This window comes from Ceratotherium simum, chromosome Y (genome assembly GCF_057802395.1).
Source record: "Ceratotherium simum simum isolate JZ-2026a chromosome Y, ASM5780239v1, whole genome shotgun sequence".
NCBI classification, from domain to species: Eukaryota; Metazoa; Chordata; class Mammalia; order Perissodactyla; family Rhinocerotidae; genus Ceratotherium; species Ceratotherium simum.
The window spans coordinates 5835565-5854860 of NC_141941.1; the positions used below are offsets into that span (position 1 = coordinate 5835565).

Sequence of the window (19296 nt, forward strand, 5' to 3'; positions counted from 1 at the left end):
ACTTCAAGCGTGCCCTTTTTCTTTACATGTGAAGTTTTCCTTTGTTTGTTTGTTTTTTTAAGAAACACCATCCTATGATTTTGGCAGGGTGGGGGGAACTTCTTTGTCATTTAAGAACTGATGATGCAGAAATCCTACTATTCCCCAAATATTTCTTCTGGGGATTTTTTAATTTCCCTCGCTTTTTTTCTGACAATCATTAGTGTCTCCGTGTGAATCTCAAATTCATCTTTGGGACCTGTGCTTTTTGAAAATTGTAGTCACGTCTCAGGTCCTAGGATATTACAAAACAGCACCCAGTTTAATAACTTCATCTATTTTTTTTCACTTTCAGAGTTAGTTTGTGCTTTCCCCATCATTTCCTATCTTGTCAGCATATACCAGAAATAAAATAAAATTTATTTGGATTGTTGAATTTTCATAAAAATGAATAGATTATTTAAATCCAAACCTGAAGCTCTGAAGGAAGAATGTAGGTTAATAAATTGAATAGATGTGTTTAAATTTCTCAATGATCCTAAAATGTAAAGATTTAATTTTTTCCTCATCTTATTCCAGGCTGCCTAAATTTCCATAAAGCCCTAAGAGAATAGGCACATATTACATATTAGCAAGGAGATTTAGAATAGTGTGTGGTGTTCAGCACGGGCATCTCCCTTGCATTTCCAAAGGCTTCCTGATTAAGGGTTTGACTATTGTACCCAAATTTAATTTGCCTTCGAGATCAACAGTTAGGAACATTTTTTTCTACCATTCTTTCTGGATTTGGAGTGCTGGTATATACTGTTTCCTTCTTGATCAGTTTATTTTTAAGATATTATTCTTCAGTGTGCCTTGGTTAAGCGATTTTAGATTGACCATAAAATTGAAATTATATTCATTAAAACATTAACTGAAAAACACTTTTAACCCATCAATAATTTAATTCCATTCACAACTGTCCTGCTGACTTAGCCTTGGATTTTAAATGAAGTCTTAATTTGATATGTCATAAACATTTTATTCTTTATATATCAGTGTCCATTTTTACAATAATTTAAGACAGTAAGCAGTGTTTTAGTATGTGATGCTAACCTGTTTTTTTCATTTTATGCAAGGACTTTCTCTGCATCAATGCCTGTTCTAAACTGTCCGAAGATTTTATCAGTGGGATCAAGATGACGTGTAACTTCCAGGTAGAGCAAAACCTTTGAGACGAAATAACCTACATTGAAGCAGGTAATACTCTTGCTAAGGAGAGGAACCTTTTATTATTAAAATTCTAAAAAATACTGAATTTGTCTTGCAAAAAATGCTATCATATCTTTATCCTCTAAGATTGCTTGTTACAGAAAAGAAAATATTCTGAAAGTTTAACTGTTCTTTGACACCAAATTATTCTTTGAATTTCTCTTGAACTTGACTTCAAGGGAGATGTTAAAAGAAAATTAACTTACGTTTTTTGTATGCTTTCACCATACAAAATATAGGCATAATCCAAATGAGAAAAATAAACTTACATTTGCACTGTTATCAAGTTAATTTTCATACACAATACTATACATTAAAACACTTATGAAAGTGTATACAATGTCCTGCTAAAGTCTGATACTTTAAGCTTTGAAGTTACAACGTTTCAACATCTAAACAACTACAGTAGTATCACAATTATTCTTCACTTTCTGACATTCACATTATCATGTTGGGTCCTTCATATATACCAGGGGTGAGCAAATGGCAGCCCTTTGCCGAATTCAGTCCACTGCTCGTTTTTGTAAATAAAGTTTTATTGGAACACATCCAAGGTCAGTTATTTACATATTGTCTATAGCTGCTTTTTGCAGCAATGGCAGAGTTGAATAGCTGCCCATGCGGCCTGCAAAGACAAACATATTTACTATCTCACCCTTTACTGAAAATGTTTGCAGATCCCTGGTGTGTATCAATTTACATCATTTTTATAGGACCTTTAGCACTGGCAGGAAATGTGTAAGAGAAGTACAGCTGATTTATTAAGGTCAAGACTGCACTAATGGGAGTACTGTTAACTTTGTTTTGAGCTCTGCTTAAGAAAGTACAAAAAGTATATTCATGGTTAGCTGTGAGAAGACTAAATTTAAACCATTTTTACACAATATATATCAATATCCCTTTCACGATGATTTGATTTTAGACAGTTGACAGTGCTCTAGTGTATATTGCTAAAGCTGTTTTTTAAAAATCATTTTACCCACAATTAAAATTTTATTATACTTAATATGTAGTTGTACCAAAAAACTATTTTATTAAAAGTAGTGTTTTAAAGATACAATGGATCCTAGACACAACCTGATCCTTTTTTCAAGAGAGGGAAACACGCTAGAGAAATTAAAATTTTTTCTCACAATCACACTGTGATTAAATAACAGAACTGAATTTAAATCCTGTGTCAACTACTATTTCCACTTCTTTGTCTCTGAACCCACCTGAACATATTCCCGGAAGAAATATGAAAATAGTTCAATATTGGTCCGTTATTGAAATCAATATGAGGGTCTACAGACAAATTTTTGGTATTTGGCTGATTTTCTACCATATTGTTTCTTATTATCTTTTTGTCTTCTTTTTGATGGTAGTCTAAACATTAATGAAGTATGCCCTGCATTCTCAAGATGGCTAACTTTATGCAAGATTCGTTATGAGGTCTCAGAACCTTTGTCTGTGTTTACCAAGTAGTACTCTTTGCTTATCTCAAGTAATGAGAAAAGAAGAGAGATGGGCTAGGTATATAAATGATGTGTTTATCCCAGCGAATACCAAATGACCTCCACATAGGTGGTGTGGGTGAACTTTGTTCTTCGGAAAGAGAGAAGCATGCATGTGTGGTGAGTATGGGGGCATTGCAGTTGACTGCATCACTCTGCAGTTGGAAATGCCAAGTTCAGCATACTTGCACATGGTGGCCAGTTCCACCTTTGTATCCTAAGCGACCATTAAGTTTGAGCAACTCAGCAGCTTCTATCATGTTAAATTAACAATAATTTGGATTTTATTGGTTTTGTTTGCTTTAATGTGTGAATTTTGTTTGGTTTCATTGTTGTATAATGCTAAATATCAAGGAGTTTACAATCAGTTTATGTTTGCATATAATTTACATAACATGAAGATGACGTTGATAATTTCTTGATGAAGGTGATAGTTTAAGTCAATGCTGGAAATCAAGGAGAACTTTTTTTTTCATTGTCATTATTTTTCTTTATTAAGACTATTTTTTCAGAGCAGTTTTAGGTTCACAGCAAAATTGAGGAGAAGATACAGAGATTTCCCATATACCCACTGCCCTGACACATGCACAGCCTCCCCCAACATCAACATCCCCACCAGAGTGAGACATTTATTACAATTGATGAACCTACGTTGACATGTCATGATCACCCAAACTCCATAGTTTACATTGTGGCTCACCCTTGGTGTTGTACATTCTATGGATTTAAACAAATATATATAATGACATGTTTTTATCATTGTAGAATCGTACAAAGTAGTTTCACTGCCCTAAAATTCCTCTGTGCTTTGCGTATTCATCCCTCCCTCCTCTTCTCCACAATTCCTTGGCAACCACTTATGTTTTTACTGTCTCTATGGTTTTGCCTTTTCCAGAATGTCCTAGAGTTGGAATCATACAGTATGCAGCCTTTACAGATTGGCTTCTTGCACTTAGTAATATGCATTTAAGGTTCTTCCATGTCTTTTCATGGCTTGATAGCTCATTTCTTTTTAGTGCCGAATGATATTCCGTTGTCTAGATGTACCACGGTTTATTTATCCCTTCACCCACTGAAGATATCTTGGTCATTATTTTTTTTTACTTAGAAAAAAATTTTTAACTGAGATAACATATACATACCATAAAATTTGCCACTTTAACCATTTTTAAGTGTACATTCAGTGGCATTAAGTACATTTACATTGTGTGCAACCGTCACCAGCATCCATCTCCAGAACTTTTTCATCTTGCCAAACTGAAACTCTGTCCCCATGGAACAACAGCTCCCCATTCTCTCCTCTCTTCAGCCCTGGTAACCACCATTCTTCTTTCTGTCTCTGTGAATTTGACTACCCTGGTTATCTCATATGAGTGCAGTCATACAATATTTGTCCTTTTGTGACTGGCTTATTTCACTTAGCATCACCTTCCTTTTGGAGGCCATCTGTGCAACGAGCAAGTGTGAAAATGTCTGCAGAAGCCCGTAAAATATTTTCACCTAGCTCTCCTTCCTTGCCTTTTGTCAGACACTCACAGAAAGGTGTGATTGCCTGAGTCAGAGGCCTGCGCTTGTGGCACACACATGTGTTTTATTTGCCCAGTGGTTTGTGGGGAGACAATAGGCGAGGCAGCCTTCCCTTGCTGTTGTATTTAATTTAGCATGAGAGGTGTGGCAGCTGAAACCTAGCCACCAGTCAGGGGTGGGCTATCAAAAGGTCAGATTTCATGTCCATGTGGTAAATTGCTGAGTGCTTTTGTTGTCTCAGCCTTCAGCCGGGCTTGGCACCTGACTATCAGTAGCAGGCAGACTGTCTACTCCGGCTGCCAAAGAATGGGCGGGCTCCCTTGTGCTGAGCCCGGGCTTGTTAGACAAGCCTAATGCGATGTACTGCCAAGGGATGGAGTGCTGACAGAGAGCAGTGAATGCTTCCAGTGGACATCCTTTCCAGGATATTCTGGACACGTGTGTCCGCTGACCCTTTCTCACAAATGATGATAGTGACGGCCATGTCAGCAATGATGATTTCTGTTTTCTAGAAGAAAGGGTACATGTGGATTCGTCCCCCCCACTGTAGATGCACGCTTTTCTCTGTGGATTACTAGAATTCACTCAAAGAGCATGTGGTGAGGTCATTTGTTGTTCACCGGGATAAACATATCATTCAAGTAACTGGCCCATCTCTCTTCTTTTTTCATCACCTTGAAACAATCAAGGGGAGCAAGTGAATGCCAAGGTGATTATACAACCGACAAGGGCCAGGTACTGAATCCACATGATGGGTCTTGCTTAAGCTGTGCTTACTTCAATAAACCTTAATTAAGATGAGAGAAAAAAAGTCATCTTCGTTATGATTCTTTTTCATGCTATAAGCTGATTTCTTTCTGAATACTATGAAAGTCACCATTTATTTCCCAATGATTGATGTAGAAAATTTTGGAATTATTTCCGACCTTTTTTCTCCTTGAGCTCTCTTAGCCAGTTATTCATCAAGTCCCAAAGAGTCTTACTGCTCAGTGTATCTTGTTGTGATCACTCTGTTCTTTTTCAATACCCATATCCTAATCTTTTCATTGAGCTTTGGCAATAGCATCCTAGCCTGTGTCTTGCTCTGCCTCCAAACCCCCAGCATTAAGCTACTACTGGGTTGATCTTACTAGATGTGACTCTGCTCAAAACTGCCATTGGCCCCATTGTAACAGGTAGTATTTGCATTCCTTAGCCTTCAAGGCCCTATAAAATGGGGCCATTATGAGAATTTATGTTACCTGCCACATGAATCTACCTATGTGATTTTTCTACTTCAGCCTTCTCATATCCAAAGCTGTCATCTCAGGCAAATTCATTGCCTCCTGATTCTTTAATGTGATCTCAATGCTCTGCATGAAGCAGCCCCTTCCTTCCTTTTCAGTCTTGTCTCATGCCAACTTCTCCCTCATTCTCCACTCATTAACCCCATGCTTTTCTTTTATATCTAAGTACACTGAGCCTTTCACTTCTCCACTCATTAACCCCATGCTTTTCTTTTATATCTAAGTACACTGAGCCTTTCACTTCTTAACGCTCTTTGCAGGCAGCATTTCTGATACCTGAAAATGCTTCCCTCTACCCTTTCACATCGCCGTATGGCTACTGTCTCTTTATCCTTCAGTTCACAGATGAAATCCCATTTCCTTAGAGAACTTGTGGACACCTATTTAAATTAACTTCTTTTTGTCTCCCCTCATGGCATTGCCATTTATAACTCCTTGGCCTTTTCTTTCATAGCACATAATTATTTTGTCTGCCAATATTTTTTTTCTTTTTCTCTCTAGAAGGCAAGCTCTCTGTATGTCCAATTCCCAGCACAGTTCCTGCCACATGATAGATATTTAATAAATAGATGAGAGTGAATTAAGGAATAAATGGGTGTATTTGCTTTCTCCATCTTCCCTACGTGGAAAACAAACAGTCCTCCCATAATATAAAGACTTTCTTTGTCCCTCAAAGCTACCCCTTTTCCACGTAGCCCATATTCACAGGATGCCTCCTCTATCAAACATCTGTGGCAATGCATCAGGGACTGACAAGCACCATGACTGGTACTCTGCTGTTTTCATAAATATATTTAGAGGGCCTGGCACAGGGAATCTTTTCAAGCCAGTTGTTATTCCCATGGCCTGGCCCAAGAGCTTCAACATGACAAGTATTTAATAAAGATATTCAAATTGATTAATTGACAAATAGTGTTGCAAGTCACCTTAGAAAGAAGACAGAACTGCTCTCCCTCAGCTAAAATTTTTGAGGCAATTGAAACAAATGTTTATGGAAAGCTCAAGGCTTCATCTTCTTAACTGGCTTTCTCTTAAATGGGCAGGAAACAGAGTGAATTTACTTTTTCTTAGTAGAGATCTGTATTTTACTCAGGTTGCAGAAGGCTTATCTCAGTGATACTTATGAAGTGATGGCAAGAATGGCTGGAACCATCTGGGGCTCTTTCCACTGATAGTAATGGACAGAGGAGACAAAAGCCAGCGAGAAATTAACAAGATATCTTCATAAAGACCACATTTTCTAGTTTCTGGACTGTTAGCTCTTTTAGCATGTTTCCTGACTATTACTGTAATAGGGTAAACACTAAGTAGCTGTAACAAAGAGATAGCATATCACCGTGAATCAAAAAGACAGACATGCATTTCTCTCTCACGGGTCCAGAGTGTGAAGGCAGATTTGGCTTCAAGGTTCATTCAAGCCCCCAGGTAGAGCAGGAGACTCTCACCGTCATCACATGGCTCCCAATGCCATTCTAGGTGTCACAAATTTTAGCCAATAAGAAGGAAAATGGAGAGAGTCCAGTGCAAGCACCCATATGGACCCAGAAGTTTTATGCAATGATTTAGTTCACATCCCAATTCTGAGAACTAGGTACAGACCACACCTGTACCTAGAGACTAGGAATAAAGTGTACAGTGACCTTAACCATAGAACAAAAGAAGGAAAAAATTAGGGAAACATCAAGAAGTCAGCCAAAGTCCAGTCTTCTATGCACCTAAATATATGCTTATAGCTTACTTTCCATACATAGAAACACCTGGACTCCATTCTCAGGGGAGACAACCGAAAATCTCACACAGTGAGAGCATCCAGCTCAAAACATAGTCTTGAGAGAAGTGTAGTTTTTTCCTTCAGGTGCATATGATGCTCCTCATCATGCATTTTTTATTTAAAAATTAAAAGCCAAGTTCTCTGCCTTCTTACAAATAAAATGTCAGGGCGGTAGTAACAGGGTACATATGAACATCTTCCATTCAGAAAAGGAAAGAATGAGAAGCAGACAAATTAACAGATACATAGCAATCAGGAAATCTTACTCGATAGCCATGCTTCTGGCAATGGCTTAGCTGCTTGGCTCTCTGGGAGGCATATCCTTGCTCATTATTCTCCTTGGCTACGTATAAAATGGATGTTGGACATTATGCCCTGCTTAGGTTACTAGGGATCTTTAGAAGCTCTTCTTTCTGATATTCATATGAGAACTTTCCTAGGTATACTTTTGCAGAACAGGATTGTAATTTTGTTAAAAATATAAATTGGAAACTAGGTTTCCAATTTATTTACTACCTAGTAGGTTCATGCGTCCATTGTCATTCCCAAAATTCTTTTCTGGAAAAAGATCTCAAGTCTGCCTTACATATTTGACTTCTTAGTTTAACCCAATGCTTTCTCTCTCATCTTAATTCGGCTACCATGAGGTCATCTAATATACTAGGTGACATCGTGAATCAGATCATTGCCTTAGGGCTTGTTCTCTTTATTTGCCTGAGATGGCTTAATAAGGCCTTTAAGAAAGACTTTGAGCAACATTTGTAACTCTTGTAGGTGGAGGACAGAAACAGTTTATTTTCCTTAATGACCCCAATTTCTGACCTGCCTATTTCCTAACATCTCTGCTTGCAAATTGGCCAATTATTGCCTAAGTTAATCTCCTTTTCTGTAATGCCTTAGTAAAAGCAGTTAGGGACAGTGAACACAAGAACCTTCTGGTTTTTTCCATTCACATCCTGCAAAAAGTACACATTCCAGGAGCCGGCCTGGTGATGTAGTTAAGTTTGCGCGCTCGCTTCAGGGGCCTAGGGTTCGCAGTTTCGGATCCCAGGTACAGACCTATGCACCGCAGACCTTGATGCTGTGGCAGCATCCCACATACAAAATAGAAGAAGATGGGCACTAATGTTAGCTCAGGGCTAATCTTCCTCAGCAAAAAGGAAGATTGGCAATGGATGTTAGCCCAAGGGCCAATCTTCCTCACCAAAAAAAAAAAAAACCCAAGTATATACTCCACCTTTTCTCCATGTGAGAAATTTACCAAATGTTTTCAAGGTTTGTCCAAGGTCATCAACTTCCTATCCTAAAATTTGAGTTTCCTTGCTGCCTGCTATCAAAACAATAAGTCAATGCCACTTTTGTTGTTGCCTAGCATTGTGCTTGTGGTACTGATTTCCATATGGGATTGTTTTACTAACTTCTCATAGAGTAACATATAACATACGATATGCCCAATAAACAACACTATGAAATCTAAGCATTTTAAGGAAAGTTATTGTATGATACTGGACTAGTTGTTGGAAAAAGTTGGGAAAATCTTGCTGATCCCATCAAATGCTGTTGACCTTTATAGCAAGTAGCTGGATTTGTTTATATTTGAAATATCCTGCCAGGGCAGCTGAAAGTTTGTTGAAACAAACCAATACTTTTAGCCAAAGAATCAGAAGCCATTAGTAGAGCAGAGACGGGATGGAAGATATAAGAGTTAGTTGCAAATAGTCAGCAATAGGGCTACCCAAATTGTAGAAGTTGTAAAATGATGGTCAGAGTGTAAAGGTCTTGCTCTGATGAATGGTTTAGTTGATGTGTCAAGCCATAGGCACAATTTGTTCGGGATTGGGGAGCATATCCATAAAATTTCTATGTAGAAATACCCTGTTCCCACTGAACTGTACTGAGGTTCTTGGATTACTTTGGGGAAAATGGATAATTTCTCTATGAATGAGTGCCCTGTATGAGTTTCAGATCTGTTAGATCTTTCCTATTGAGGTGCTGCAGATTTTTCACTTCTGGAAATAGAAAGTAATCATGGACATATGATTTCCAATGTGAATTTCAAATAATTTTAAAGATGAATCATGAAAGGAATTTATCATCATCATATTACTTTGTGGTAACTGGCGTTATCCAAAAACAGACAAATATTTTCTAAAAGAAAAATGCATCCCTTCAGTTTTTCCAAGCAGAATAACTTATTTATACTATAAAAAAGGATCTTGCTTTTCTTCTTTTAAATTCTAATATTGGTCTGATATTTATTTTTTCTTTTTTATGCCTACAGTTCTTAAGAATTGACTGTAATACTTATTTCAAAGGTCATTATGGCGGCTGTCCAGCCAGTTTGGCTAGCCTTCTTTCTTGTATGTTCCCAATTGACTCTATGATGTGAGTTTATGGGTTATTTAGTTTGTTTTAGACAAAATTTTATAACAGTGGGAGCACAAGCTTATTTTTAACTGTGCTTTTTGATTTTGGAAATTTTCCATCCTATCTTGACATTTTAAGATGGATTTTAATAATTGACATGTGTAAACAGTAAAAAATACAATCCATTTGTGACTACCTAGAATAATTCCAGGCAGAAAGGAGGCGTTGAATGGAGAATGAAGTTTCCTTTCTATTCTCTTTGCATGTCCACGAGGAATAATTAGCACAAAACTCCTGGTCTCTCTGCCCCTCACTCCCTCCTCATGCGCCTACTGCGACTTTGGGACAAGGAGTTGGGGGTACATAACTCTGCTTCTCCCCTCCTTCCCTTCCCTTCTGGGAGGCAGCCCGCCCAGTGAGAGCATGTGTTCTGGTCTGGTCCTCTGTGACCTCAATCCCCATACATTACGGGGGGGCCTGGGATCATTTAGCACTGTCCTTCATTGAGTGGGAAAATGAAATCTTCCGGGATTCGGCTTTAGCCCATTGTCGATAAACATCAAATACATATCTTCTAATCTAGCTTTTATCAGTAATAAAAGTGATATTTACTCATCTACCTGCCTGACTACTTTGCAAGAGAAAAAGTGGAATGATCTGAGAAAGCGCAAATACTAAACTCTGGCCTTTTATTGGGAAACCCTGAGAAATAGAAATGATATGGGGAACTCCTCAACAGAAAGTGATTGAAGCTTCAAGCAGGGGTTGGGCTCAAGGCTTCTGGCCTTGGGATTACCAAGTGGCTTTGCTAGAATTGAAATTTTCCCTTTGGTGTGTCCTTCCACTTTGGGCCATATTGATAATAGACAAGGAAATGTTTTCGTAGTGATAGGTTATCTTAAGCAAAAATCAGCCTCCGGAAGGACACTGGCTAAGCATACTCGTGTGGGACTCAGCAAAGATATGGGCCTTAGGGTGCAGATAGAGGTGGCTTGACCTTGAATCACACAGGCGCTGGACATACAAAGACCTTCACAGCTGCAGGGAAGCTTGAAGACTTCTAAAACATCATATATGAGGAAAAGTCTTGATTCTAGGAAAATATATTATTTTCATTTTCATATTCAGGATTTTCAGATATTATTGGCAATCATCTGCCTTTTTTAAAAAAAAAAATATGGTGTTTTATGGCCAAGGTTTCACGGTTTCACGCCAGGACTTTAAATTGCACCTAAGTTCCATGCATGTGGGAGAGCATGAGTATGTGAAGTTCCAGCTTTAAAAACTGTTAATACCAAGCTGATATTGGCCAGAAGGAAAAGAAATTAGTTGAGCCAATTCTGTTGCATTTAAAGTTATTCTTAACTGCAGTCACCTGAGGAAAGTGTGGAGGGCGAATCTCTTGGATTTGTGTCTTCAGGCTATTAAGAGTCTCCTAGCAACATGTGGAGTAAGTTGGCTTTGGATTTGAATATTACTGAAGCTCATAAAATGGCCTAGGTGTCAGAACCCCATGGGATATGATTGAAATTTCTGGAATTGTGTCAAATTTAGGAAAATGTCTAGCAAATGTCTTTCGCGTGTGTGCTGTAAGATTGGAAGATTTCCACAGACTAGTTTCTATCCATTTCAAACCTTGTTTCTCCTGCACTTCAGACATACCTGCAGTGGAGGGATCCATAGAACATTTTCACATAGAGAAAAGCATGCTGATCTGGCACCTTTGTGTCGTGTCACGGAGAGAATCAGCACAGTAGGTAGTGAGAGATTTCCTGTCCTACACTAGGATGTTGCAGTAGGCAGAATAATGGCCCCCAAAGATGCCCCTGTCCTAATGCCCAGAGCCTGTGAATATGTTATCCTACATGGCAAATGGGACTTTGCAGATGTGATTAAGTAAGGACCTCGAGATGGGGAGATGATCCTGGATTATCCATGTGGGCCCAGTGTCATCACAAGGGTTCTTATAAGAGGGAGACAGAGGGTCAGAGTCAGAGAAGGAGATGTTAGGATGGAAACAGATATTGGAATGATGTGGGGTCACTAGACAAGGAATGTGGGAAGCCACTAGACACTGGAAAAGGCAAAGAAATGGATTCTCCCCTAGAGGCTCCAGGAGGAACGCAACCCTGCAACCCGTTTTGGACTTCTGACATCCAGAACTGTCAGATAATAAATTTGTGCTGCTTTATGTCACTACATTTGTTATAATTCATTACGACAGTAAAGGAAGCTAATAGATTGGCTAGCAATAACTTAACTATAGAGAAAATTGGTGATGTCCTAAAAAAAAATTCCACTAAACTGAAACTAAGTGTTACCCCAACTCATCCATCTCTTAACATGATCCCAAAATGCGCTTGGAGAATGCAGCCCTATGTGAGGTCAAGGGTAATACAGGAGAGAAGTTGGGAGTAAAGACATATAGAGATCATAACTAGTTGTAGAAAAAATATCTTACTTTTTCAAATGTTACAATAACAAATGGCCATATGAACTGAACAAATTATTGGGGCCCAGGGCCAGGATTAGAGTGAGCCACTCAAGTCCAAGATCCAATCCTGTCCTTATGTAAAATTTTGATATTTTGTGCATTGTGGGATTTTTTTGCATTAATTTCGTTTTTTAAAAAATAATGCATTAAAATATTATTTATCCTGATTATTTACTTTTTTGGCCCTCCCTTGAATTTTGTGCACAGAGTGCCTCATTCTCCCCACTATAAAAGTGAAGGCAGAACCTCAGATTTATCAGCTTCACGGTAGATCCACCTCTGCGTGGGTGAATGACATGGGAATAAAGAGGAATACCTCCGTCCTAGGTCGGTTTTTAGGCGTAAGCATTTCCATAGCAAGAGGCAGTGGCAGCAGCTACTGGGACAAAAGATTCAACTCTCCTGAAGGCAGCCTTTGGTTCCAGAGGCATGGGGCTCAGAGGAATTGAAAAGGTGGTGACTATGTTGGCAGGAAAGTGGGTTGTGACTGGCTTGGCACTTCTGTTAATTTGCAGATTTTACAAGATGCTTGTCTCAAATGCTGCACCCTGAGGGAAAGAGCACACTGTCAAGAGTTTGAACATGATGACAAGATTCTTGTGTTTGTTGCTCAGGATATTAAAGACAGGAGAGTGATACTATTTCTTTTGTGTGTGGATTCCTCCATTTCATGCAGTGTGCCACACGCAGCACACGTCGTGGCAGACCATTCATGTCCAAATTAAACTCTTGGTGGATATCACTCCCAGTAGAATTGGGTGCATTGATGATGGGCTCTGTGCAGCCCGGTGAGACTGAAACCAGACCGATGGTCTCCATCTCCCGCTTCCCGTCTGACACCTCATTGTCTCTGCCCTGATGGTAGCAGCCATATCCACACTTGATGAACTGCCCACCACACAGTCCCTGGGGCACAGAGAAGAAGAGTGACCTGTACACTTGGTGGTAGGTTGGGATAAAGAATTGGGTCTGGGTAGCGTTCTCCCTTCCTCCATTCCCATCCTATATTGGAGGCAGCCTCCCCTCTAGAGAGCAGACAATCTGGTGTGCCCTCCCAACCATCGTTCCGCAGGGCCACACCCTTCCTAGGAGGCTGGAGGTAGAGATCTAGTTTGGGAGGTTGACTAGGAGGAAATTCATTTTTCTTCTTTTCAATCCAACTTTTATTTTTTTATTTTTTTTGTGTGAGGAAGATCAGCCCTGAGCTAACATCCAATGCCAATCCTCCTCTTTTTTGCTGAGGAAGATTGGCCCCGAGCTAACATCCGTGCCCATCTTCCTCCACTTTATATGGGACGCCGCCACAGCATGGCTTGACAAGTGGTGCGTCACTGTGTGCCCGGGATCCGAACCTGCGAACCCCAGGCCCCTGAAAGCAGAGTGTGCACACTTAACTGCTTGTGCCACCGGGCTGGCTTCTCAATCCAACCTTTATCAGGCACAAATTGTATATTTTTATTTCCTATTGCCTGACTTTTCTATCTATCAGTCAATAGTTTCCAAAGTCAGGTAAGAAAAAGCTGATGTTAATTTATTAGGTCCTGTTAATCCCCAATAATGGATGATCAATAAACTTCTGCTGAATAAATAAGTAGCCTCATTTTTATAATTCGCCTCAATTTTATGAGTTTGAATAATTTCACGAAAGTGTGAGTCATTTAGCTAAGTTTACCACAGGGGAGAAAAATACCATATATACATTACTAATCTTAAGTATATTTTACATCCAAATTTGATTAACTTTATTTTTTGGTGAATACAGTTAAACCACTTATACATCCTGTTCCTTTCCTTAAGAAATATAATTATTTTTATGCATCCTGTTATAGTTTGTGTGTGTATATGTGTGTGTTGGTAGGCAGCAGAAACCAGATTGTGTGTGTAATTAAGGACTTTTAGCATGCACTTTATTTGGTTCAATTTGAATTTGATCTGCTTTAAGTTTAGGATGAAAAATAAAATCCAAGTTTGACAAAGAAAGAAATCCAAAAGCATTAGGACAATCACATAGTTTCAAACATATCCTTCACTTGGATACAAACTCACAACTGACAATGATTCAAACAGGCAGGTCTCTATTGATTGGTTTGGTTTTAGATTCCACCAGATTTTCCAGAATTGGAGCTCTTTATCAAGTGGGCTGTATACTAATTGGTCAGGATATCAGACATGTGGAAAACCAGAAATCATTTCACACTGCCTAGTTAGTCAGTGAAACGAATCCGTATTCTACATGTCCAGGTCAATAGTTCTAACCTGGCATCCATGGCTAAAATTGAACCTAAGATCCAAGTGTTTTTCATTAATGCATTTCTACTTCACATCTTAAACATTCACTGTTGTGAGGCATTCCGCCGCAATGCCTCCATCCATTCAGAGCCAGTCCACAAACTATCTATAAGGATCCTGCCTATCGGGCATCCATTTGTGATTCTCAGCACAACATCGTCTCAGCCTTCAGAGTCCTAAGGAAAAGGCTCTCCCCTTCAAAACATTCAGAAACTTTAAACAGTTTGTGCATCATCTAAATAACATGGTGGTTTCTTTGAAAAAGTACAGTATCAAGATATTGAATATTACTATAAGATTCTTACACGTTGATCGTTATACTAAGACAAAAGATTGATGCTGTTTTACGTATGGTGTTGGAGGAAAGCTCCACAGATACCCTGGACTACCAGAAAGACAAACAAGTGGATCCTAGAGCAAATGAAGCCTGAACTATTGCTGGAGGCAAAAATGATAAACTGAGGCTGTCCTACTTTGGACACATCATGAGAAGCCAGGGTGCTTTGGAAAAGACAATAATGCTGGGAAAAGTAGAAGGCAGCAGGAAAAGACGAAGACCAAGTATAAGATGAGTTGACTCCGTAAAGGAAGCCATAGGCAAGAGTCTACAGGAGCTGAGGAGGGCTGTTGAGGACAGGACATTGTGACATCACTCATTCATAGGGTTGCCAGGAGTCAGAGCCGACTTGATGGAACCTAACAACAACCACCTCTTTCTGCCCCATTGCCTTGGCCAAAATTTTTAGAAGTTTTTGGCAGGGAGGGTGTACAGATGGCCAACATGCCATCCTGTTGTATACAGGCAAAAATCAGACTTCTGACCAGCCAAAATGCCCACCACGTCACTGCTCCATGCTCCTCCAAAATTCCATTGCCACTATCTCTTGAGTGATACCTAGGCTTCTGGGAAGCAGACCAAGCTAGAATGTTCCCCTCCCTGCCAAAATGTTAGGGATCCCAGGTGAAGGCCAGCACAGAGCACTGCTGGGTATTAGCTGACTACAATGACGGCGTTAACAGCTGTTGATTGATTTAATGTTCCTGAGAGGATACCAAATGAAGCCATTTGTGCATGACTTCTTTGCCCCTGGCCTGCACCCTACACTCTTATCATCAAGGGCAGGTTGACTCCTTAATTTCCGTGGTTTCTTCTCCACAGCTTCCTTTATCAAGTCTTCCAGAACTTCTTCCTCTTTGTGATGTATAAGTTGTGCCTCACTTCATATTGTCAAGCATATCACATCACAGAAAATATTAGAACTGTACCATTATTCACACCGAAAGAGAATTTATTACTACTGTGATTACTATTGTCATTTTGCAATTGAGACAAAGGCGGTTTAAATCATTTCCGAATGTGCGCCAGACGATCTGTTGTCAACCTTTCCCTTTTAAGCTTGGAAACCACATTTTCTATAATCCCTTCCGAGTGTGGGTTTGGGGTTAGAGTTTACTTCACATCATCAGGGTCATGGGCTCCTGCTCATTCAGCAGAGGGTGGTAGGATCTTCCTGCAGTTACTAATCTCTGGGCAACCTTCCCTTCTCCTTTTAGCTTCTTCTGGGCCTCCGACCCCTTTGTAAACAATCCATTTTAAGTAAGTTCCCTTTATTTGAATGCCTAGAGTGCTAATGTCCTCCCGTCAGGCTCTGGCAGATATAGTAAGTAAATCGAGCTTTATTCTTATCATGCAGCCCATAATCCCTTGCATGCCCTTCACCTCCCACCCTCCCCATGAAGTCAGGACAAAGAATAGGAAGGTGCAATGGCAGCAAATTACTAAAGGGAACTTTAGGTAATAAGGTGGTTTTAAGACTATTATGGCTTAAGTAATTCCTAAAATTATTTTCTTATCTTTAAGGAAGTTCCCTGAGCCAGGAATGAACATGAGTAAGAATTAAATTCACCTTATTTACTATAGTTTCCCTGGGAGTTTTTGCATGAAGGCATTTTTGTGTTTTCAAATGCTGAAACATTTTGTAAGCTTTATCGATCGATCCTTCTAACAGCTCAATGAATTGTGTCTATATCTGAAGTGAAACATAAGAAATGCCCCAAGGTTCTTGGAGATGTTTTGTAATGATTTAGAGTAAGAACCATGCCTAATGGAAACGACAAGCATAATTTATATACAAAAGCTGAAATGAAATTCAACCTTGACTACAAATTGGGTATTTTTCCACTATGCTGTGGAACTCTACTGCTTAGGATGTGCATGAAATTGTGGGATTTGACTTCTTGTTTAAAAACACTAGTTCGGCTTTAATTCGTAGAGTTGCTCAGCATCTGTATGATAAAGATAATAATAATAAAAGAAAACCTCAGTTATTCCTTTTGTTGTTGTTAGTGCTCAGTGCCCCTGTGGACAGCAGAGTGGAACCCTGCCCAGTCCTCTCACTTTCTGGCATCTATCAGACAATGCCCCACTGCTATTCATAGGGTTTTCATGGCCAGATTTTTTGGAAGTGGGTGGCCAGGTCCTTCTTCCTCATCTGTCTTAGTCTGGAAGCTCCACTGACACTTGGCTACCATGAATGACCCTGCTGGTATTTGAAATCCCAGTGGCATAGCTTTCAGCATCACAGCAACACACAGTCGCCTCAGTATGACAACCCACAGATGAGTGGTGTGGTTCCCTGACTGGGACACGGACCTGGGCCACAGTGGTAAGAGCGCCAAATCGTAACCACTAGACCACCAAATTACTCCTTAGATTTACACAAAGCTATGATTATAGAAATGCAAAAGTCAAGTTTGCCCTAAAAGGCAACTATAGTTTAATACTCTTACATGTGACTTTTGAGAGATCCATGTGTGAATCATTTAGGCATTATGATATGTGGAAATGTGTTTACAGAATATTTGGCATAGAAAGATCTGGATAAATAAAGTGATAGGAAAGATGTTCCCTAAAGTGTGTTTTAAGCAGTATGGGATGTGACGAGCATGTTTTAGGTAACCTTATTCAACCTCAATTCCTAACTGGCAAAGAGGAAGATTAAAAAGCAATTAATAGGACAGCTATATCTCAGAGAGTAACACTTTTAATTTAACGGTGCATCTTGCTTAATGGTTTTCCCTGTGTTTTCTGGTTGATGTTTTATCTGGAAGGCAGAACAGGTATTGTTATCCCCCTTTCATGGGTGAGGAAGGTGCAGACTGCAAGGTGAGGGTCACCTGCCCAGTAGTGCTCCAGGTCCGGTGTTCTGGATTCCTGCCCACCCACTGGGGTTGATACTGTCACCCTGTCACTCTTCTCCGCACACTAATAATTAAGTACATTTACTTTGATTCAATAGCAGTGTTCATATTGTCGAAAGGTCATAGTTGAGAAAAAACATCTATATAATTAATCTCAACTAAGTCCGGGAAACCTTAACACTTTTTACGCAGGCTATACGTTGAATATTATGCTTTTCTCCCAAACAATAGAATTTGTCATCTCTCGTTGTATTGTCTCAGGATGAATCAATCTATGATAAAACGGCTTATCTCCAAAGTCTTCAGAAAATGTTGATATTGATGGAATTCTAAAACTTTTATGTCTCTCTGTTGAAGGACTATGAAGTGAAGACACACACATGCACGCACAAACCCTGGAAACACAAGACATTGTGATGGTGCCCTTTATTCTTCAGTTGTATACACTACGTCCTTTGAGCCATAGGCATCTCAATCCCCTTCTCTCCCTGATAAAATCTTTCCACTCTCAGCTGGTCTTTGAGGATGCAGTATCGCCCTATGTACCCTTTTCCAGCTATGGTCTTATATGAGCAGGTATCCCCGGCCAATCAGGTTACCTCTTGTTCTGTATAAAGCTCTTGCAGTTTCCCACTTGAGAGTATTGGTGCATGCTGTTTTTTTGGTTACAATCCCCTCCCCACTACCTCTGGTTCTTGCACCCTGTCTTCATGGCACTGCTCTAATGCTCCCTCCTCCATGAAGCAATGCTTCTTTCACTGCACCAGCTAGAAGTTACCTCTCCATTCCAAGGTTATACAGAGCACTTTCTTGGAGACCCTTATCCCAGTCGTCCCTCCTACTCTAGGCTGCTTTCCTGAGCATACTCTTCTAATCTCCCCAGAGAGACGGTAAATTCTTTGGGTAGAGGGGCTTTGCCTGTGAGCTGGAGCTGCCTTCCATCTTCTTTAGTAAGTCATAGCTGCCATAAGCCTTCTTGAGAATCAGAGAAAGTGTGCCAGTATCTAACAGTATCTACTATTTATTAAGCTGCTACCACATGCCAGAATGTTGCTAAGGATTTTATGTATGCAACTTCTAATTTCTTGACAATCCTGCAAGACAAGGATTATTATTCATGTGAAGCGTCTCCTGACTTATAAAGGGGTGTAAGTACTGAGCTTAGAATCGGGTCTCGCCTAACCCTCACCCAGCCTGTTTCTGATACATTGTCACTATGCAGTCTTAGTCTCAATAATCTCACATTTCAATAATCACGTGTTGAATGATGAATGAATGAGTGAATGCATGAATGCGTTTTGGAGCATCGATCTTTTGAATACTCAGAGAAATTGAAGATTTCACTTTGTATCTCTGCAGTGAGGAGGCCTGCTATAGAAGCACTTGGCTCAAAAGTCAAGATAGGCTTCAAGTCAATGATCTTGGTGTATGCATTCCAGCTAGGATACCTTGCTTCCCAGTTTGCTGGAGACGGTTCTGGTGTCCCCTTTTGTGGATCAGTTAGCACGTATTAATTATTTTTAGCACCCCCTTTCACTCTCAGACGTGTTTGGTTTAAGCAATTAATCACATGGTCATCCAAATGAAACTCTATCCAAACATTGACTAAAATTTAATTCTACACAAGAAGAAGAAGAA

The 19296-nt window shown here is 39.7% G+C and overlaps 1 long non-coding RNA gene across 2 annotated transcripts in view; it reads left to right on the top strand.

Annotated features, from left to right (window-relative positions):
• LOC147911628 (uncharacterized) overlaps positions 1 to 19296 on the top strand; it is a 44136-nt gene that overhangs the window by 11372 nt on the left and 13468 nt on the right. For both annotated transcript variants that reach the window (XR_015550812.1, XR_015550813.1), the window contains exon 3: positions 1098 to 1218. This is a non-coding gene — a long non-coding RNA (uncharacterized LOC147911628). The remainder of the gene's footprint in view (positions 1 to 1097; positions 1219 to 19296) is intronic.